Below are 23834 nucleotides of genomic sequence, written 5' to 3'. Positions count from 1 at the left end.
ACCCAAAAGTTGCTCATTCTTCAGATAATCCGATACACAAACAGAGCAATCCTGTTTCACTCAAATATATGGTTTTACAAAGTAAATTGGAACGAGAATATTAATGATGGATCCCTACGAACTTTTTAATTTACAGAATTAGAAAGAACTATAATATGAAACCATAAATCATAATATATTAATGTCATATATGAATTCTAAAATTATTTAGGATTTTGGTCTCTATATTACAAGAAGGTAAATACTGGGCACCTTGATAACCACAGCTTTTCCAGGTAGCAAGATTCAAAAAACCTAAATTACGATACTCCCCTCCAAGAACGTATGTTTTCATGCATTTTTGCATGACAATGGCTGTAATTCTGCTCTTACAGATCTATTCAGATCTTAATACTGGACTGGAATATTTGGTAAAAACAATATCCTCAAGCAGCTATAAAATGTATTGTTTTTAATGCTTTATTAGAAGTAATGTTTGACTTTGGTATCTTTCAAATTAATACCACCAACAATGTAAATACAAATTTTTACAAAACACAGAAAGACCAAGAGCTTATGGCTTATGATTAAAAATATTCAGGAAATTCAAAGACCAGTACCAGACATAGCAGAATTGCTCTGATCAGATGTAGATGGGATCTGCTAGTTCAACACCAGGTGCTTATGACTTTAATATGTAGAGAAAACTTCAGTGAACTGCACACCCCAGATTCAGTGTTGTAAATGTTTTAATTCCAATTGTTGTGTCTTGGTGATGGGCTTTGACTAAGGGCACCTCTGCATTAGGAACCTAAGGCAGAGCTGAACATGCCTGTTCTAATGGTCAGCTTTGCCACCATTTAAATTCCTGCATTCAGGGCAATAGTCTTGAGGCACTGAATGCTCACAATCCCTCCAGCCCACACCACTCTGCTTTTCCTCACCTTAATAATGGTAACACTGTCTAACACAGAGCAGTTTGGGGACACAGCTCACACAGGATGCCTGGCTCATATGAGTTTTATTTGCCAGCTGACCAACATCAGCTGTATGGACATCAGTGAGACACAGTGCCTGAGGAACCCCCACAGTGCCAGATTTATCCAAGTCATTTTTAGGGGTTTCCATGAAGGTACTTTGTAATGCTGTAATACTGCATTAGTACCTCTACAGTGTCTGATAAAAGGACACAGCAAATAAACTGCAATGGAATACATCCTATGTTTTTAAACACAGGAACCCGTGGTTGCCATAGTTACTAAACATACTGTAAACATTGTTTGTTATTTGCAATATGTTGCCCTTTAAGGGAAAGAGAGCAGTATATGTAGCATAGCTACACAGAAGACCCACTGAAAGTTTGCAGTTGGAATTGATAACTTGTGTTGGCAACTTGCCCTTCCAGATGAGGGGATGGTGTTCCCTGCTGTGGAACCAGTGTTCAAACAGTTCAGGAGAAAGAGGCAAGCAGGCCCACAGTGGCAAATGGGATCCTGATATCAAGTAGGAAATGTTTTTTAAAAAAAAGTATAATGGAAGGACTAAATTGGTAAAGCAGCATTACATAAGTAAACTCATCAAATTGGTATAAAGCACTCAAATGTTCCCTGTTCTTTCTCATTGAATGTCACAGGGACATTTCTTCCTCTCTCAGGATTTTTCATAGAGGTGCACAGAGAGAAAGAGAAAACCGTTTGTCATGGTTTGACACTGGCACAATGCCAGTGTCCCCATGAAAATGCAACCTCTCAATTGAATGTTGTGAAATGTGACCGGGAAACAGAGCAAAGCAGGCCCAAACTTAATAACAAGGAAAAAAATCTTTCTTAAGCTACTACTACTATACTACTATAAAAGAAAAAAAGACAGAGAAGCACACACAAAATCCAAAATGAAAACCTTTCAAAACATTCCTCCTCCCACCACGCAACTCCAACAAACCATAGCGAGACACATTTGGACCCTTAATCAAGTATTCACCCTTCAATATAATCAATACTAAGTCCATCAGGAGAGAGAGGAGTCTCCCTTGCACCACAGACCCCCAGGAAACACAGCTGCCACCTCTTGTGTTTCCATGTCACACATGGCACCGCCCAGAGAAAATCTGCCAGGGTGACCCTCTCCTTTCCACACACAGTGCTCTCACCACCAATGCATGGATGGACAGACTGCTTTTAGGATTTTTCCTTTCAAGGATGCTCTGCCAAGAAGGGAAAAAACAACAGTTCAGTTTTTCATTTTTTTGGGACCACAGTCCCCCCCATTTTCTTCCTCCCCTGGGGCCAAGAGTCTCAGGAACAGAGATCTTCTTCTCTTCCTCTTCTCTGAAAACAGGGGGCACCACCACAAACCTCCCTAACTTTTCTCTGTTCCTGAGACTCTTGTCTTTTCTCAGCTCCTGAAGCAGGTCTCTTGGCTCACCGGCATCCTCCTAAAATACAGTCTCTCTTGGAGGAGAAAATTGGTTCAGTCTATGGCTAACAAGAAAAAGTCCAGCCAAAAGTCACTCCATCATCTTCCCCCCACGCAATCTTCTTTCCCTAACATCCCAGGGTCCAGGCTGTCTCTCTTCCTCTCTTTCAAACCGAGGAGGAGTAAAATTTCACAAAGCTTTCATTTTCTCAAGGAAGGGTTAAAAGTCCCGACTCCCAAGGATGGCTCGCTGCCCAGACTCCGGCTCCCACAGGCGGCTGGGCACCTTGCAGCCCCCCCCCACTCTCCTCCTTCCCCCCACCGTTGTCTCTTTCTTGAGAGAGAGAGAGACTCCGGCGGGGGTGGGGGGAATGGAGGCATCCCAAATTTTTCCACCCTTCCATCTGCAGGGGGCCAGGCCCGGTTCCAGCCCCCTCCACCCTTCGGCCTACCTTAAGCTGGGCTGCATGGCTCCCCTCCCGCACCCAGCCACAGGCCGGGCAGGGGAGAGTCTCCACTGCACCCTGACCAGAACCAAAGACAGAGAGTTCTCCTGGGAATTCTGCTTTTAACCCCTCTGTGTTCTCAGAGGCGTGTCCAGCCTCAATTGGTCACCCCAAGTGTCAATATCCAAATTGACCTCTTCCTTCCGAGAAGATTCTTTTTCCTGTGCCAAACCACAACACCATTCTATTTCTGCTCCTTGCTTTTCCCATGTGGAATGTGTTTGGAGAATTGTTTACCTGGGGTGAGTGCTTGATTGGATTCTGGTGAGGATTGTTTGAGCCTGATGGCCAATCCGATCCACCTGTGTCTGGACTCTCAAGAGAGGGTCACGAGTTGGTAGTTAGAGAAAGTAGGTTTGTAGTTTTAGTATCTTCGTTTATATAGTATATTAGTGTATTTTAACATTGTTATAATAAAGAAATCATTCAGCCTTCTGAATTCCCATTGGGTTTACCTGCATTTACAATAATTGAAGGCCTGTGCATCTCTCTGTATTAGAGATATCTGCGTTAGTTATTACCAACCAAAGTGTCTCAGCTATCATTGCATGAAAGTTTCATTTTATAGTAGCTAGAAACAGCTTTCTCAGGGATCTTTCTCATTCTTTCAAAATCTTGATTCACATCTCTACCAGCCAGAGCCCACAATTCTTGACTAGTTACACCACATTACATTTTTCCTTGTTAATGATCATGCAAGCAGATGTGGTCAGCCTTTGAAATATTTTTGCCTTATGATACAAGCCACAATTAGACTATCTCAGTTAAGCTGTTGGAATCCATAGGAGTTCACAGGCAGATAGAAGGGAGACAAAATTCCAGTTAATTTGCAAGCCGCAGTTAGAAATCAGTGTCTTGGTAGATAACAAACCTAAATACCACAAATCCAGTTTCAGTCAAATTTCCTGTGCAGTATTGTTCATTCCTATTCACCTCTTTACTGACACAATGGTTACAGCATGAGCTTATTCCTTATCAAGAATAGGATGATCCCCAGAGAAGAGATATTATAAATAGTCGAGTTGTTTATATTATAAATATAAATATTGATTTATATTATAAATAAATTATTCAGAGCTTGATCCTGAACAAAAATCAAAGAACATCTAAAAAAGCAAGAAGGATAGAGAGTTTCAAGCGGTTCCACCCCCCTTAAACATGCTTTTTGACAAAGTCATCATTCAGAATAAAATCATCCTGGACAGTCTTTTCAATACTTAAAAGGTGCTTATAAGAAAAATGGGGACAGACTTATTTTTATAAGAAATGTTGTGATTATGAAGGGCAATGATTTTAAAATAAAAGAAGGTAGATTTAGACTAGATATAAGGAAGAAGATTTTTACAATGGTGGCAGTGAAGCCCTAGCACAGGTGGCCCAAAGAGGTGACAGATGCCCCATCCTCAACACAATCAAGGCCAGGTTGGACAGGGTTCTGACAACCTGATCTAGTGGGGAATGTCCCTGCTCAATACAGCAAATGGCCCCTTCCAACCCAAACCATTCTACGATTCAAGATATTTTCTGGAAGTATATTTTATTTGAAATGCAATTTATAACTACTCAGATACTCTGTTCACTTTTGGCCTTGTGGAAGCCTGTGAAAAAAGCACCTTGGGCAAAGCTGACATATTTCAGACTCCCAGCAAAGAGAGCCTGCTCCAGGGCCCTAAGCCAAGAAAATACAGAGAAGCCAGGCTATACTGCCAAGATGTGTCCAAGGCAACATTTATTGTCAAAGGCCTTGGTGCATCAGGGCCAGTGCTTATTATGTGGCATCAGACCAATCCACTAAGAATTAGAGGAGCATTTCTCTTCTGGGGAAATACACTGCTGAAACTATCTTTGATGGGGGGGAAAAAAATCAAATAAAAACCTCTGTGTTTTTCTTCCCTAAAGTCTTTTTAGGTACAGCTTTCTAAATGTCTGAATGGGAACTATATAGATTTGTTATCTGTCCTAAAAGGAAAAGAACAGACTTAGTGAATTATTTTCAAAAGTACACACAGTGTTCCAATTTCACTCATGTATTTCTGTGTCTGTTAAGTTCCTAACTTGATGCCAGAATGAATTCTCTGGAGCCAGGAGGGTCCCTTGTAACCCAAGTGTTTTGTAGGTGCAACAGGGTCAGGGACTTCTGATGGAGCTCACTTGATACTACTGGTACACAAGGACATCAAAATGAGCACAGCATGGTTTTACACATCATCACTGTCACTCTAATGCTGCCTAGGGCAGTTCTCATTCTGGAGAGGGAATTTTGGCCCTATGACCAATGAAATACAGAAATACAGAGAACATTCAGAAAAAGTTTTACACGTTTCAATAGAAAAAGAAAACTACAAAACCCCTTTTTGCTAGATAGCAGTAAAATTTTCTATTTTTACACCATGATTTTAACTAGTGTTTGACCAGCCCTACTCATAAATAAATACTTATCTTTTGAAGAGGGAAAAGTAAAGAGCACAAATATGTCATTATATCTGAAATTTTTGACTACACAATCTAAACGAAGCACAGACCAGAACAACTCAGTCCTGGCATAGATGAAATTAAGCTATTATTTGTATAAAAGACTAGAGTTTCAAAGCTGAAGTCCAGAGCCATCAGAGCATAACTGCTGTTCCCTGATATTTGAAATTATACTATTGTTTTGAATAGTATAATTCAAAATTATACTATTCATTGAAAGAATTTGTGGAATTGTTTCAATGAAACACGAATGTAACATCTCAAAGAGCTGAGGTTAAAGAACCACTATATTACACTGGAATAAAGATATTAATTCTAATGTTTAGGCCAAACTGCAATACTCTATGCTATCTCCTCTCCCTGTAAAAATATCCCAGAATTTTCAGGTGGAAAATATTTCTTTCTGAGTTATACTGCTAAGGATAGATGATCAGTTTTCTGATATGTAAATGAAAGGAGTGCCTACCAGGGGATTCAGACAGATGTTGAATAAAGTTCAGTGTACTTCAGATTATCTATCATAAACTTTAGAAGGCAAAAAAGAACTTTTTGATTAGGTATGAGAAATTTAACAGCAGCCAAACAAATCTCTGAAGCATAACAACATATTTCTTTTGGGCTTTTTTCCTGTATCCAAATGGAAAAGAAGTGAAACAACCCTGAATAAACAAATAAACTAGTAATGCAAACAGTCTCCTGAAGCTAAACTGCTTTCTGAAGTTTATATTACCTGAGATTTCCTTGCATAAACTACATCAGATTTATTTGGCAATAATCCAGTTCCAAGGGAAGGGAACAGGGAAGAAATTGTGTTTTAAATCTTCAAACAATAAGATTAAGTATTCAAGTTAAAAACATATTCTTGCACTGGATTTGAAGTGTAAATAACTAGAATCCATAGCAACTACCAAAATTATTTTGGGAAAATCATTTTGCAATAATTTCTAATGAAGAGTTTGGTCAAGTTCAAGTTAACCACACAGATTTTTCAAATTATCAGCTCTTCATAATTTTTTTATAATTATTTGACTAGTCAGCCTAAAATATGTCAAAATCTGTCTTCATTTCTGACAGTGCTGAGCTAATTTAACTCTAGACAGACTTTTACTAATTTAACCCAGTGCCTGACAAGGATCTGTACATGGAACATGAAAGGAAGATGGTTGAAGTGGGAATAGAGTCAATTTCGGTCACTGGCTCCTGAGGAAAGGGAATAATAGAAGCTGAAAGATCAATTAAATTATTTCTTGAATGACTGTTTAAAAATGTTTCACCTCTAGAGAAGAGCAGCTTCAAAAATTGGTGTGGGATATGGAGCTTTTTGTTGCTTGATTATTGGTTAGAATCCCAAGCAGGTCAATAGTGAATTGCAGTCACCTGTACTCAGCTCTGCAAAAATGTGAAATGAGCAGGTGATCTGGGCAGCTCCTACAAGACACATCCAATTCCAGAAACACATGAGATGTGATGAATGCACTGTCATCCTTCAGGAAGCAGGACCGAGGAATTGTGGAAACTGAACAGAAGCTGCTCCATCAGAGCACATTAAATCACAATATGGGAATAATTCCATTTAGATTTAGAAGTTTTATTCACTAATTCTGCCAGTATGGGACTTTCTCAAAACCTATTTAGGGTGCAAATCTCCAAAGAAATTATAAAAGCATCAAAATCTCTAAAAGATCCAATTATTGATGTTTTTATTTTGTATGTTTGATGTACCTCAGTCAATCTCTTGATTCTCTAACACATTTTGAGCTATTTGTCTCATAAACCAAGAACTCCTTCACAGAGAATCTCTTATCTGCCAGAAGTTTTGTGTGTCAGTATGTTACAGCGGAGAAATAGTCTCACGTCAGTCATTTGAAATAGGGTTATGTCCCTTGGCATTTATTAATTACACTGAAAATTCCCTTAACTATTTGAACACACTACAATCACTGTTTCTTATGACATTCAGATAATTAAGGCGGCACTGCATTTTATATTGGAAAAATTGTGGGTTTTTTTAAACTACCTAAATACTGCTTCTCTCTTGCAAAATAGTCACCTTAGGCCATATTATACTGTTTCAGGACAGAATTAATCTAAGATTTTGATAAATACACTATCAGACGAAGAACAATGGAACTAGAGAAAGGTAGAGAAAAACCTTAGGAAAAATGTCTTCGCTAGGATGCCAGTGCAGCACTGCAAAAAGTTATTTGGGGTACCTGAGGAACCTCCAAACTTAGCAGCCTTCCAGACTCAGGTAGGCAAAGCAATAACTGACCTCATCTAGTGCTGGAGACTGTCTTGCCTTGAGGGGGAAGCTGGACCACATGAGCACTCCAAAGGTCTCTGATGGATGATATTTCTGTCGTCTTTCCTTCACTGAGCTATTGCTGTGATTGTTTGGATTGAATTAGGGCAAGAGGCTGCAATTCAAGGAATCACCTAAAAGCAGGCAAGGGGACATGGCCATTAACAGAATGGATTAAAACACTTGTTTAGGTAATCTCAAGGGACAGGGCCCCTGTACTTAGACAGCAATGGTTTTGCTATCAGCGGTGGAGAAAAAAAAAACAAACCTAAACAAGCAAAAACTACAAACCAGAAGCATGAAAGTGGAGACCAAATATTAAAATGGAAAATTACAACTTAACTAGAATGAATAAAGGATATAAGGTTATAATGACCTGAAAAAAGCAATGAGTAAGGGGCTGAGGAATGAATACGCACAGACAACGGATATGGGATGGGATACCAGCTCTGTACACCACAAGTAAACTACAAATATTAGGAGGAGAGGGAGACAGAGATGCATGAGAGGATATAGAAGTAAATACCATCAATAACATTTATCCTCACTAGAGGCAAAAATAAATTCTAGAAAAGTTGATAAAGGATGTTTGAACTGCAATTGTAGACAGCATCAGTAAGTTCAGGAGAACTTTTTCCACTGCTATGGCTGCACTGGTAGCAGTGTCCTGCCTAAGTTTAAGGTTAATTCAGATGTTTGCACAAGTCTGCATATAAACAAACAGAAACAACAAAAAACACCCCAAACAAAGAGGAAAAAAATACCAAAACCAAACAAAGCCTCAGGGAGTTATAAACAGCAAATGAACTGAAGCTGTCATTTGCTTCTTGACTGCACATTAAATAAAGCACAAAAGAAAAGACAAAGAGGGGAATGCTATTTCACTTATGATTAAAACAACCCATCTAACCTTTCTATCAGAAAGGCTCTCTGAGGACAATTCTGGTGTGCCACTTTTTCTGCCCATGGGCGGCTGCCTCCTGTTTGGGAGACAGCATCAGGTGTAAACAGCTTCTCTCTTCTCACTCTCTATTACTCTCAGCTGTAGAGGTAATACCCACTTTTTGCCTACCAGAAACTTTACTGCAAGACTGGTTGGAAGGTTTCTGCTTGCTTGCCCTGAGTGAGGCCTTGTTCTGGCCATACTCCACTGCTACATTGTCATAGCATGGTGTCCCCACTGGGTAATAATTAGCATTGGCTCCATGGTTCCAGCAGGCTGAGCAATCACTTTATTATACTATTCCTATTAAGAAACCCATGGCCCTTACAGACAGTCTGATACAGTTTGACCTAATTGGTCCTTCAATTAAACCACCATCACCATTGGCTAATTAAGAAATCACCCTTTGGTAAACAAATCTCCCTAACACATTCCACATGTGCACAACAGCAGGCGCAGCGCGTGAAGATAAGAATTGTTTATCATTCTTTTCTCACAGCCTTCCCCAAGACAATGTGGCCAGAGAACTGCTGCCACACTACATTTCAGCCTCCACACAGAATCACTGGGTTGGAAGAGACCTTCAAGATCATTGAGTCCAAACCAGCTCTAACACTTCAACCGAACCAAGTGCCAAGTTCCACATCCAGTCTTTTTTTACATGCATCCAGGGATGGTGACTCCACCACCTTCCCAGGCAGACAATTCCAGTACTTTATCATGCTTTCCATAAAAAACTTTTTCCTAATATCCAACCTATATTTCCCTTGGTGCAGCTTCAGACTGTGTCCTCTCGTTCTGTCAGTTGCTGCTTGGAGAAAGAGACCAACCTCACCTGACTAGAACCACCTTCCAGGGAGTTGTAGAGCATGATAGGGTCATCCCTGAGTGTCTTTTTCTCCAGGCTGGGCACCCCCAGTTCCCTCAGTTGTTCCTCACAGGGTTTCTGTTCCCAGCCCCTCTCCAGCCTCGTTGCCTCCTCTGGACACGCTCAAGCATCTCAATGTCCTTCCCAAACTGAGGGGCCAGAACTGGACACAGCACTCGAGGTGTGCCCTCACCAGTGCTGGGTACAGGGGAAAAATGACCCCCCTGGTCCTGCTGGCCACACTATTCCTGGTACAGGTCAGGAGCCATTGGCCTTCTTGGCCACCAAGGCACACTGCTGGCTCATGTTCAGCTGGCTGTGGCCCAGTGCCCCCAGGTCCCTCTCTGCCTGGGCACTGACCAGCCACTCTACCCCCAGCCTATAGTGTTGCAGGGGTTATTGTGGCCAAAATGCAGGACTCGGCACTTGGACTTAATAAACTTCATGCCATTGGACTCTGCCCATTGGACACCTGCTCCAGGTGTCTCTGCAGAGCCCTCCTACCCTCCAACAGAGATCAGCACATGCTTCCAGCTTGGTGTCATCTGCAAATTTACTGATGAAAGACTCGATCCCCTCATCCACATCATCAATAAAAATATTGAACAAAATTGGCCCCAGCCCAGAGCCCTGAGGGACACCACTGGTGCCTGGCTGCCAGCTGGATGCAGCGCTGCTCTCCACCACTCTCTGGGCTGGTCATCCAGCCAGTTCTGAACCCAGCACAGAGTGCTCTTGGCCATGCCCTAGCTCTTACCCTTTCGCTGCAAGAAATTCTTTCTTACATTGAAAGAAACTTTACTCTGATTTCTGTGAACCAAGTCCTGATTTATGGCTACACATTTGTAGCTAGGAAGCCAAGCCTTGGTTCTCTTTCAAGGCTTCTGTGCAGTCCATCCTGGAAGCTGTACAGTGCATTGTTTCCAAGTTCTCTTCATTACATGCCAGTCACAAAGCAGCCCTGCTCAATCTTTTGAGGATGACATGCAGAGAATAAAATATAAAGAACAGAGGATTCTATCAGGATAAAGAGTCATAAAATGACTGCTGTTCTCAGTCTTGCAAAGTAGACTTCAGCCAGGTGGCTTCAAATTTTTATGTTTTAGTCAATAGAAAACTGTTCACTGTATATGCTTAAGTGTTACCAAGTTACCAGGTATGGCTCAGAGAACACAGCAATGATGTTCTTGTGTTGGACTCTTTTCTCCATCGGTGTCCCACGCTCCCTGGATACATGGAAACTGTTTTTTGCTCTCCTGTTCTATAGGCATATACTGCAGATTAAAAAAAAAAAAAATCCAAAAAGAGAAAAGCTGCTAAAATAATTACTGGTCCACTGAAACTATTCAAGGATCATTTTTGGATGGAAATATATAGACATTCCAAGTCCCAAGCCTGCTCTGACCCTTGCTTGATTGAAAGCAACATGTGTTTTCCAGGCTTCCAGCTGTGCTTGGCTAGCCAGAAGTAGCCAATTGCAGACATGTGTGACATTTCCTCAGCATATTACATTGACATCACTGACATGCACCTTATTAGAACAATGAACAGCAAAACTTCTCAACACCTTTTAAGTCTCAAATAGCTCCATCCCAGGAAATTCAAACTGGGTTTTTTTTTATCTTTCTTTTTGTCCCATTCTATTTGGAGAAGTTCTGAGCTCCTAAAAAAATCCATCAGTACTCCCTTTTTGAGAACTGTAGATGCAGAGATTGATATTCAAAAAAGTTGGCATAAGTTAGCTTGTACATACCAAAAGAACAAGGGAAACCCCACATGAATGCGTTTAGTGGGAACAATGAAAAATCAAACCACTGCAACCAGATATTGTTTTATTTTTCCTTTTGAAAACTGAGAAAGTATAACAGGAAGGCAGGAGTCCACAAAAGAGAATGTTCATAATGTAGCTGCAGAGAAACTACACACACACACACACACACAAAAAAAAAAAAAAAAAAAAAAAAAAAAAAAAAAAAAAGGTCGGGGGGGAGTATTTCAAACCTGCACTTCTGTTAATTTGAAATTAGATCAGGAAAATAAAGATTGAAATATCACTACAATACAGAGAGCTCTGAGGCCGTTAATAATAAATAATTTTAAGATCTGCTGAATAGGTGTCTGAATAGAAAAAAATGTGTAAACAGCAACCTTTTCAGGAGAAGCCATTTGATAGCCCCACCCGGGATGTGAGTTACTATCTCAGGCAAGTCACAGAGTGTGTGGTGACAGTAACTTAATTCAGTAGTGAAAGAAAAATAAATGTATGAATACTTTAATGCCAGATGAGACCAGATTCATCTTCCTCTGTGTCTTCATAGCTGCAGCCCTTGAGAAGGCAGCAGGAGGTGGCAGTCCAGATCCTGGGATACCCAATACTGGTAGCCTGGATACTCCTCCTCCTCCTGGATACTCAGATTCATCTCCAAGAAAACAGTTCTGATTTACCTTACCCTGGAGTCAGTCATGTCACTTCAGCCCATGCTGCCTGAAATTCCCTGTGAAACACAAAGCCCAGTTTAGTTCTGCACCAGGAATTGCTCTGCTCTTGATCCTGGAATACCAATTTCTGCCGCTATTAAGCCTCTGTTTTTGGTGGCAAACCTGGTGGCCCTACTCCCTGTTTCAGTCCTGTCTACCTGAACAATCTGGCTCTCCAGGCTAACATTATCCTGGACAACCAAATCCTCACATTGTGTGGAAACTGAAGAGCAGGACAGTGAATTGCATGAGTAACTTTCATACATGGCCAGACCAAGAAAGAATGTGCTTTGTGTCTAAATTGCACACCTATGGCAAACACACAGGCAGAACCTGAAGACTTTATCATTTAATGACAGTGCACCTAAGGAGGGAAATTGCCAATATAGGCAGCTGATTTCTGCCTATTTAGATATTATGTATTCCACTTTGTTTAATTGTAGTGACTGACTGATGTGGATACTTATTTCAAGCCTTCATTGTTATTCAAGCACATGATAATATGTAAAATAGAAGTGCATACAAATAATTCTTGTCATTATGCTCTATTTGGATCTAGTTGCATCAGTTAAAGACAACCCTGCAGTTAAAAATCAGACAAAGGAAGTCTGAGTTTCTTCTAAAGTTTTGGCCTGGATTGAAATCAGTATTCTAAGCATTTTCCACACACACATCCTCACTAGATTCCATTTTAATTTCTGTAGTAATAAGGCAAAACAGATTAATATATTTTTATTATTATTCTCAAAAGTAACCACATTCAGGTATGTAGCATTTCTAAGTTTTGGACAGGTATGGAGTTCAAGCTACAGGAAATATACCCGGCTTCAAAAACAAAAATTAAAATCCTAACCCCCCTCCCCCCAAAAAACCAAAGAAAAACCATCCCAATACAAATCTGTCTTTGCTAGTATTACATACTTCACTTTTGATTACTGAACTTAAAAGAAAGTTTTAAATTGACCTTCCATTTGATCAATAATTCTGCTTTCTTACTTTTCCCATTTGCATCAGAAGTGAAAATAAACTAGCCATTTATACATTTGTTTAGACTTTTGAATGACTTTCATTTTCTGGTTCTAATGCAGTGTTTGACTTATATGTGCCACATGGGAATGCTTGTTTAAAAATTCATTTCAACTGGAAATTTTATATTCTGGAAATTGTACAGGAAAACCTGTCTTGGTCTTCAATTAAACAACACTGCAAGTCTAGCATGATACTTACTGTCCATTTAAATTCCACTTTCTGAATGTTGTCTCATTGTTTATAAAGCATGATGCATTTAATGAGTAGGAGAACCAGCTCAATTTGTCTTCATTACTGAGCACATCAGCAGTGGACTCCATGGACATCATCCAGTGCATTGGGGGTAGGAACTATCTGCATTTGTGTGCTCATCAGCATCCAGAAAACTCTGCACTATTCACAGGTGGAGCTGCCTTGTGCTGTAAAACGTTACCCTTTTGCAACCATCTTCAAAAATAAACAAACAAACCAGCCTGGGCAAATCATTATTGTCCTCTATTTATTTGCATATGTGAGAAACAATGTTATGCAGTGCTCAAATATGTTATTGAGGTATGCTCTCGGTAGAGATTTATATTTGATTCTGAAAGATAGGTTTGTTTAATAGCAATTTTTCTTTCTGATAATAGAGTAATGCATAGGGACTTTAGTCTTGAAATAGTGCCACAAAGATATTCATGTTACTTCAAAATAAAAATTAGAAAAAAGTCATACCCTGTGCTAAGGAGCAGTAAGTGAGCACTGCTACCAGAAAAAAAAGACAAAAAAACAAGTAACAATCCCAGGGAATGACAGTAATTGCAACAGGCAGTTATCTTAGCACGTTAGCCCTCCAACCACTGCCAAGCTATTTATGAGCATCAATTTATTTACAGGCAGCTCTGGGAGTGGCAGCCTAGAATGAAGCCGTTAAGTTTTGAGAATGATACATGAGTGACAAAGCCTAGCAGAATGCAGGCAGAGGAAGGTTACATGATCAGAATCTGAAATATGACCAAACCTACCTTACTCATGTTTACTATAAAATACTGAGGTTATGGATTTGGGCAGGATATTCAACTGCACCAATATTGAAAGTTGTGGGATCTTGTTCACAAGCATTCCCAGAAGGTTTTCCCCGTAATACATTCTCTGGAGGACCATTCTTTCTATTGCAGTTATTAAAAAGAAAAAAAAAGAAGAAAACAAAGCAAGGAACTGAAGCAAGTGTCACAAACATGGGTGCAAACAGAGCCCATATGTCAAATCTGTGATCTGGGCTCTCTGCAGATACTCTGATGTCACACAGGCACACCTGTGCTTACAGAAGAAAAGCCACTACACAGCTCACACACAGCAAACTCAGTCACCAGGGTTAAAGCACGAGTGAAAGTTGTTGTTTGCTGCCCCTGACTGTAACAGGCTTTCACATCCTGGTGAACGTGCAGAGAAAAGCCCTTCCAAAACACATGGATCAGATGTGGTCATAATTTGAGTTGGAACCAGAAACAGCACCACAAAATTCTGTTGAATAATTATTCTCCAAACTGTTCAAATTATGATTATAAAGTGTTCAGATAAAACTGTGTTCAGTCAGTGTAAGGAATTTAAGAGATTACTGAAATACTTGCAATCTGAACATAGTCCAGGTTCAAGGAACAAGGGTAAAAATCACTGAGCTATATGCTGAGTAATAACATGGTTGAAGACTTGCATCTATTTTGTGAGCTGAGGAACAAACACCATTTGCCAGTAAAATCTTGGCAGAATTTGTTGGATTAACGACTTTCCCTCAAAATGGTTCATATTTTCTGCCTCCCACCAAACATTTTGCTGTTGCTCTGACACCTTTGCACACTGGGTCATGGAACAGGTATTTTTTGCAGACTGCACATCAATTTCCATTCTTAATGCATTATCTGAACAAATTACTTGCATCTAAGGTGCAAATGCTCAAAACGTGTCAAAGTTGTACTGGAAATGCTATAACATTTTTAAACAAATCAAAGGGCTGTGTGATCTAAATGTGCTAATAATAAACACTGAAAATTTATTAAAACAATTCAAGAGACTATAATTTTTAGACAGCTAAACAGGAGTGCTAAAAATAAATCCATAGGGTAGGATTTGTTATAAAAATGCTTGCCAGACACAGGTCTTTCCATAAATTCTTTTTAAAAATCACAGCCTAAGTACAGACTTTTCATCAGTTGTATGTATTGCAGCTCATTTGAGCAAGTGTAAAGTCAATGAAATTAAAACTGAGAACAGAAATGATGCCGCAATAGCCCATTAACACTGATGTTTTACTGGAAAATTTAACTGGGAAACATTTTCCCAAGAAAGCAAGTTGGCATTGCACAGTTAAGGCTTTGAAAACTGCCCAAGAGATGAACCCTTCAGTTCCAAATTTCCCAATTTCAAATATGCTTAAAGGGAATTCTCTCTTCCACTAATCTATTCAGTACAAATTGTGCAGCAATTTGCAGAGTCTACAGCCATCTGGAGACAAGTGGGCTCTCTTGAGCCACCAATTCTCTCCAATTATTGAGCCATCACTCTTAGGAATGACACCTTCAGCCCATAATCACATCTTTCCTGATACATGCCTGTGAAAATCCCAGTATTCTGAAATGTCCAAGTCAAAGAGGTAAAAAGGAATAGCATTTCTAGAAACCCACAACTTTTGGTGCTCTACAACTTCAGGAAAATCCTGTTCACCGTTACCACATAAATACAGAGGGTTTGTTATCAGAAGTACTTGTCAATTCACAAGTCTTTAACACCTTTTTGTTATATGAAACAACTGTTCAAGAAACAGAGTAATGATTTGCTTATCATAAGCAAGGAATAACAGCTTCCTGTGGCAAGGCAAAGCCATAGCCCATATTCACATATTTTAGCCAGAACTAATTCCCTAAGGCAAAATTTTCAAAGTAGAAGGTTGTTTTCTGAAATCAGCCTATCCAGGGGATGGAAAAGAAGTTAAGAAAAACCCAACAAAATCTTCTTAATATTTGAGTATAAATTCTTCTTAAATTAAATCATCAGTTAGAGTCACTGCTACTACCTAATCAGTTATTATTTACAGAGGACATGCACCAAATACAGCTGAACTCAAACTCAGTAGATAAGGGAAGAGAATAGGTAGATTTGATGCAGCCTTGCAAACACCCAGCACTGGACTAAAGTTCCATGAACTGCTTTGGTTAAAAGGCAGCTTCTTGACATTTTCCAAAAAGATCATATCATGGAACACTAAATTTATGTTCCTCAATAAGACGCTTTTTTCTGATATTTTCCAGATCAGGATTTACATATACAGAACTGGTTCTACTGTCAGCCACTAAAATAAAGCCCCAGCCTCAGCCATTACTGCTGGTGGGGCTTTGGCCATTCATGGGATTATTGCTAATATGCCTTGCTGTTACAGCTGCACAGACTAGACAAAATTTCAGAGTTCTGCTGACTGGGCTGATCAAAACAGAAATATTTTTCAAGTAATAGAGTAAAATCATAAACTAAGCATCATATTCCATGGCAGTACCAGTCATTTGGAGCTCAGAACACTGTCGAAGAGCATTTCCATTTATAGATAAAATACAATAAGACTATAAGACATACTGAGCAGACATACAGACGTTGAACATTACTTGGTGGGAGTGTGTTAAGTAGGAGGCTAATGGTAAGATTTGCTGAGATGGAAATGAAAATGTGTCCCTTCTTTCAAAGGAAAGGAAAAATAAATCATTTTGGACCATATAAATTAAAGGAAGATGTTTGCATAACAACATTAGTTCATTCTCACTGCCAAGAGAGAAGCTGGAACCACTTTAATTCCATTATTTTGTTCAGTGCCAAATTATTTGGATATAGCTAGCCTAGGAATGAATAAATAAGCTGTAGGATCAACTTCCCAAATTATTCCATAACCTCTAATAGAAAAAATAAAAAAAGGAAATAAAACCAGTTTATATTTTCTTGAATAGGATTTTTAAAATATTTTATTTCAGAGAAAAATCCCTGTTATCCAATTTTAGCTACCTAAATAACTGAGCTGATGGGCTATGTCAATAAAAGCCTTTTTTCCATGTGAAACCCAGTTTCCCTTGAAATGAATGCTGTCTGCAGAAATGGACAGGCACAGAAAACCTAAAAAAAAGTTCAGGAGCCAGGAGGCCTAACACTTGTGAATAAGATAAACAGTTGAACTCACTAACAACTTTCTATCATCTTTGGTATTGGACTGAAACTTGGAACATTGGTTTGACTATCAGATAACTGTAAAAGAAGACAAAAAATAAAAATGCTGACATTTTCATCAAAATGTTGAATAAACACTACAGAAAATATTTGCTTTTACTACGAGAATTTAACTGTTCTTACAGCTAAGAGAAATAGTATTTAAGACCAACTTATTGCGTCTGAGTCACATTTTACACTGAAAATTTTTATCAGTTCAGGTTTTCCTCAGGTGCATATATACATATGAATAACAACTGCCCCTTTTACAAAGGCTGTCATCTGATTGAACATCATTATTACTGGCAACGTTCCCATTCCACAGGATCCATTTAATCCCCCAGTGCACAGCATACAGAAATGTATTTTTTTTCTCCCTACCCCTTTATACCTTCATGGAATTCCCACAGGAGACATTCCAGCCCTATTGTGCTGCTGCTCTCCAGCTGCAGAAAGGCCGGGACTGGGGCCAGCCTACGTGAATACTCAAAGGGTCACAGGGTCAGAAGGAACTGGCTGCTTCTGCTCTTTCCCTCTCCTCTGAGAAACTGCTCCACACCTCATCACTGAGAAATACACCTCCCACGACTGCTCTTGCCTAATGCAACCAAAACACACCAGGACAGAGCGCAAGGTTCTGGGAGGCTGAGGTCACATTCCAATCAAACAGATGTTGAAAAGGAAAGAAAGTACCTTCAGAAAGACGTTGGAAGAGTAAAACCATTTCTATTCCTATTGCTCATATAGATGTGCTCTACCAGGCAGAGAAGAAAATCCAAGGCATTAAATCTCTCTGTGCTCAGACATTATGTATATTCTGTATGTTAATGTTTTCCTGTTTGTTTGCTCATAATTGTTTGGAAATAATTACCCCAGAAACTGTGTTCTTTGACTTGATCATACCTGATGCACAACAACAGTGAAAGTAATGGATGTTTACTCAAATTCTCCCATGTCCTTCTCCGTTCCAGTCCTCTGCCTTCAATATGTATTCCCTTAGAGGTAAGTCACTAGTATTTAAACTGGTGATTTCTCCCTTGGGAAGTAGAACCCCATGGATCTCCAGGTTTATTCCTGCCATTTGATAAAAACAGTACTAATTAAGCTCAGCAGTAATCTGAGTAGGTTTATATCCAGAAATCAAGTACCTGTAGGTCCAATTATTTTTCTCTTCAGTGAAGGATAATGAATTAGATTAAGGAATGTGACACCTTTCATCTTGAAACTCTTGGAGGAATATTTGTATTATTTCCACTGGCTCATTCTGTAGGTTTTTGCCTACAGCATTGAGATGGATGTATTTTAATCATACAGCCCTACCCAAAAGACATTTCTCCCTATGTATTGGATCATGATTCTCTCCATGAGTTCACTGGTTTTCAATTCTAGAAAGCTTTCTAGATATATGTATTGGAAATTTTCTTCCAGCTTGTTTAGATGTTCACCAGTACTTAATAGTTGTCACTGTTGAGGCAGGGACAGAATGAAAAGACTCCAATGGTTCAGAACGCAAGAGAAGAATCTTTTTTACAGGAAGTAGAATTCCTTTTATAACCAGGATCACTAAGGTGAGATATGATTGGTCTCAAAGTGAAAACCTTTCACACCATTGGTGCACTATGAACAGCACACTGTGGTAGAACTTATCTATAAACAACTTGAACAGAGAGAGAGATAACAATTGTTTTCATTCCTTCTCCTAACTTTCCCAGGCTAGGGCTGGGAGAATTCTCTCTTTTTTCTCTCTGACTAAACTGAGAATATACACAAATAGTCAGTATATAATTGTCAATATTTTTTTTCTTGGACTTACATCCAGGAAGGACAAGATAACATTCACAAAAGTTTAGTAGTACTATTCATTTCTTCCCCCTGGTTTGATTTCCATTTTGGCACCAACTGGGCTTAATGAAGACTGAAGTTGCCAAGTTTGGGTGCATGTGCATGACACACAGCGTGACATGCATCCTGCATATATTTGCAGCTACAGACAAAAAGTTCCTTGCTGAGAAAGTAGGGTTATCTGCTAGACTAAATGTTCACAAGTGGTGAGAACAGAGTAGAAATTCTCCTGCTCACATATTCCAGAAGGAAAGGGGTTGGATAAATCAATGTAAATGCATTAGTGAGTGCAAGGCAGGATTTAAACAGTACAACAAAAGACAGATCCTTCCCTTCAGATTGTGCTTAACTAGGAGACTGCCACAGGAAAAAGTGCATAAAGAAACAATACTACTGCAGTAATGGGACTAAATGCATTAGTTTGTTAATGATGCAACTCATGAACTACAGGCCCAAAGCCTTGCTGTGGCTCGATGGGCAAATGCTGGTCATTCCTCAGCCTGACTGCAGATTAATTCTGCCTCTCCTGAGCTCCCTGGCTCGTCACCATCTGGGCTCGCTCTGGCGAGCACGGCAGGAGCCCCTGCCCCGACTGCAGCCTGCACCATCTCTCAGAGCTGCCTCAGTTTCCAGGCAGAAGTTTCCAAGGCCCAACGTGCCAGTGTCAGTTCTTGTGGGTTGTAGCACAAATGACCCTTTTGACATTAACTGGAGCTGAAGCCGATTTACTCCACAGCTGATTTTTCAATGTGATGGAGAGAGGAGTTCTTGTGACATGAAGTGGCACAGTAACTTGCAGTTGAGAAACAGTGACAAAGTCCATTGTAAAGTGGCACTTTCAAACTGTCAGAGCTGTTGTCACCCACATGTGGTCACACTGTTGGTGACAGGATAATGTCCCTAGCTGGACCATTAGACTGTTTCTAGTATGGTCATGTCAAATTTTAATGCCTAAATGACAGATCAAGAAAAGAATTTGAGATAGTTTCTACTGGCTTGAAGGTATTATTTTGAAAATGTACTACAGAAATAACATGCAAATCTAGATCCAGGTACATCATCTGAAAATAAAGTCCATTTAAATAAATTATGAAAAGCAAGGCCTTCTTTCTACACTACCATGGTCAAAGTATATTAGCAACTGCTTGTTGACAGCAGATGATTTAAGCTTACTCAAATCAGATTTCTATACAGAACTTTCAGAATGGCATAATTACATTTTCCCTCCTAGCTTTAAAAGGTATCTTCTGAAGATATATATTTTCAGCTGTAGAAAGCTTAGTTTAAATATACCCTATCATTTTGAAATAATTCAGTGGAAAATAACAGCATGGAAAATATATAATTTTGAGCAGTTTAATTTTTTACCACTTAAAAAGAGGGTTATGCAAGTTGCTATATTAAAAAAATATAATTAGAAAAGCAGACATATCCTATCCTTCTCCTTGTATTTCAGGCAAGCTGGCAACTTCTCAAGAGTGATCAGAGACTGGCCTATTTCTCAAGGACCTCAAGAGATTATAAGACTTTAAATCATAATCTTAGGAAAATGCCTGAAGCAATTTTTAAAATTATCTTTTACTATGGGGGGGATTGGGGGTGGGAAGAAAGAAAAAAAGAAAGCTTTCTGCTCTCCAAACTGGCAGAGAGACTATAAACAATGGTTTGAGGAAAGCTTGAGACACCCTACACTGACATGGACTGAGGCAAGTCTGAACATCTGCCAGAATAAACAGACTTTATCTGGAATAGAATATTTAAAACAATGTTTTTCATGAGCAAAAGTACAGCAGTTCAAGTGGTCATTAGGCCCAACCAGTCCTGGTCATTATGAACAGGCTGGAAATGAGGTGCTGAGCTTCCCAAATTCCACATGACTGTAGGAACACCGGAGGAAGCCAAGCCAAGGCTGGAGAGAGGAGCTCACAGCGCTGCTCATACTGCAGTGAGAATGTTCTGCTCGCAGGGGCAGGAGCTGGGGCAGGATGGGAACATTGACTCCAGGAATCTCCACAGATCCGGGACTGGCCCTACATTTAAACATTTCCTTTAAGGATCTGCCCCCTTTAATTGAACCCCTGCACCCAATAAGATGTATAAGATCCAAACTTTCTCTACAACTCTGCAGCAAAAAGATTTTCTGTCATGCAGTTCATGCCAAAAAGCATCCATTAACATTTTTTGCAGAGCCTATACCACTGGAGTGTTTGAGAACCACGTAGTTTATGAAACTGGGGTTTTAATTCCTCTGTGTTAATGTTCTAAATAAAACAAAACAAAAAAAGACTTGAAACCATTTATCCTCACAATAGCTTTGTGAGGTTTAATACTCTGAAGACCTTTTTAAGTCCTCATATAAACCTCTAAGATGTGGTCCTAAAATGTTCTTTGATTTATTTCTGGGTTTTTTGTTACTAATTCTTTTAGCACAGAAATTCTCAGCATGAGACACCTACATAATCTGTGGAATGTTAAAACAATTTCTTTTAACAGCTAGAAAGATCTAGTTTGGCTTTTCTTGTAAATGTCTAATACAAGTAGTTTTAATTAGATCAGGATTGATAAGCAGGAATTTTCATCACTAGTTTTCTGAATGCTAAAGTCATAATGTATATACTTTTTCCTGTGGGATATAAATGTACAGATTCTTCCCTAATCCAGTTTTCACTATGTGTGGCAGTCAAGCATTTTAGAGTAGACAAACACAATTTTGGTATCTCAATGTCAGCATACATTTGCATGACAGGAAGACACAAGCAAACAGAAGGGGAGGAGGAAATGCCTCTGTAGTGTTACATTTCAATGAGATTTAGTGATGATAGATTTCAGATTCTCCAAAAAAAAAAAAAAAAAACCACAAAAAACCAAAAAAAAAGCCCCTAAAAAACCAAACAAATAACAAAAAAAAAAAAAAAGACGCAGGTATCTTTACATTATTTCAAAATTACTTAGTTTGTTCACATCATCTGCATCTTCTCAGGAAATTTCAGATTTCTGGGGTGTGAGGAAATGTGATATTGAAGGGAGAATGTACCTACTTCATAGTAAACACTTTAATGTCTGTATGCAAGCAGAGAGAGAAGGATGAATTTTCTTCTCACTAACTCAACTCAGAAACATATTGTTTTATAACTTCAGTCCAAATCAGAGTCATCAAAGGACCTGGGATAGCCTACAAAAAAATTGGTTATATTCCTATATAGCTGCCCAATTATATGCCATTTTACTTTCTGAATATTTTTAAGAGAGTCTGATGCTGCAGCAATCAGTTTAAGACTATTATTTTCCAGGGCAGACTTATGTAATTTGATGAGATGACAGAAATAAAATATTCAACACCTTTCCCTTCTTGTGTTATTTTTGATATTTAAAGTTCTTCAGAAACAGTATTAAATGAAAGAAACTTGCAGAGTTTATTTTAGGTCTTACACTGTTGAAACAGAGAAAGTTTATTATCTTTATTTCTGACTGTTATTGTCCAAGCTGATAAACCAAGTGAGTGATGTTTTTCCTTAGTAAGCCTTATTTATTTTATGTTCACGTTCATGTATTAGTATCAATATAGGTTAGGCAGTAACAATCAGAATTTAAGATAATAAATATTTTGCCAAGCAGTTTAAGATGAAGGTCTGTGAAGGTTAAAAATCCAGCAAAAAAACACAAACAAAACCATTTGCAAAGGTTCTGCCTTCCCCACCCTCACTTCACAGAGCATCACTAGGTCTGACTGAGGTTAATGGTTTCAATACTATTTTCCATAACACCCACATCTGCTTTTTGCTATTCCTGTGACATTAAACACTACATCTTCCTATACATCTGTGCACACAGTCCAGTCAAACCAGGCTGTTCAGTTCTCCTGCAAAGGGAAATTATGTGGCTCTCACAGAATATTGTGCAGCCTCATTCAAATACCTGAGCAAACTGCTCATGACTAAGAGCCCTGTAGATCTTAATAAGCCTTTGAGGAACTATATCAAGTTTATTTTACATCCCCAGTTCTGATAGTTCTGGCCATGAGCAAAATAGCATGTCAGAAAAACAGATACATGAAACATTTTTCTAGGTGAGGCTCCACAGCACAGGCACAAACAAATATTTGCTTTCAATCTGCCATCAATAAAGGATTGAACATATTCATTAGCCAAAATACTATTATACATCTGAATATTTTACATAATCTCAAATCTCTTCTTATGAAAACCATGCTTTGTGTTTTGGGGCACTAAAGCACAAGAAAACCCAGCAGAGAGGTGCTCATTTTAACCAACTCCAGTTTTCTTGTCAGACAGAATTATGTTCAACTATATGAAAATTGTATTTACTGTATCTGGCAGAGTGAGGTTTAATACAACAGATTTGTATAACAAATGTACACTAAACTGAAGAAATAGTAGAAATCTATTAAAAATCTGTATGAAACCTAGTCTCCAAATATATAGTTTTCTTCAATGACTTAATGAACACTTGAATTTTTTTTGCTTGTTCTTCTGCAAGCCTCTTATTCATCACTGATTTTTCAGACACACTCCAAGATAAATGTGTTTACATTTCTTTTTCAGATATATTGTGTCATAGCATGCTGTCCCCAGCCAGGTAAAAATTAGCACTGACTCCATGATTCCAGCAGGCTGAGCAATCACTTTATTATCCTATACTTGTTAACAATCCCATCACCCTTACAGACAGTCTGATACAGTTTGACCTAATTGGTCCTTCAATCCAAACACCATCACCATTGGCTAAATAAGAAATCACCCTTTTGTAAACAAATCTCCA

The sequence above is a fragment of the Taeniopygia guttata genome, chromosome 9 (genome assembly GCF_048771995.1).
Source record: "Taeniopygia guttata chromosome 9, bTaeGut7.mat, whole genome shotgun sequence".
In the NCBI taxonomy this organism is placed as follows: domain Eukaryota; kingdom Metazoa; phylum Chordata; class Aves; order Passeriformes; family Estrildidae; genus Taeniopygia; species Taeniopygia guttata.
Note: the sequence above shows the minus strand (reverse complement) of the source record.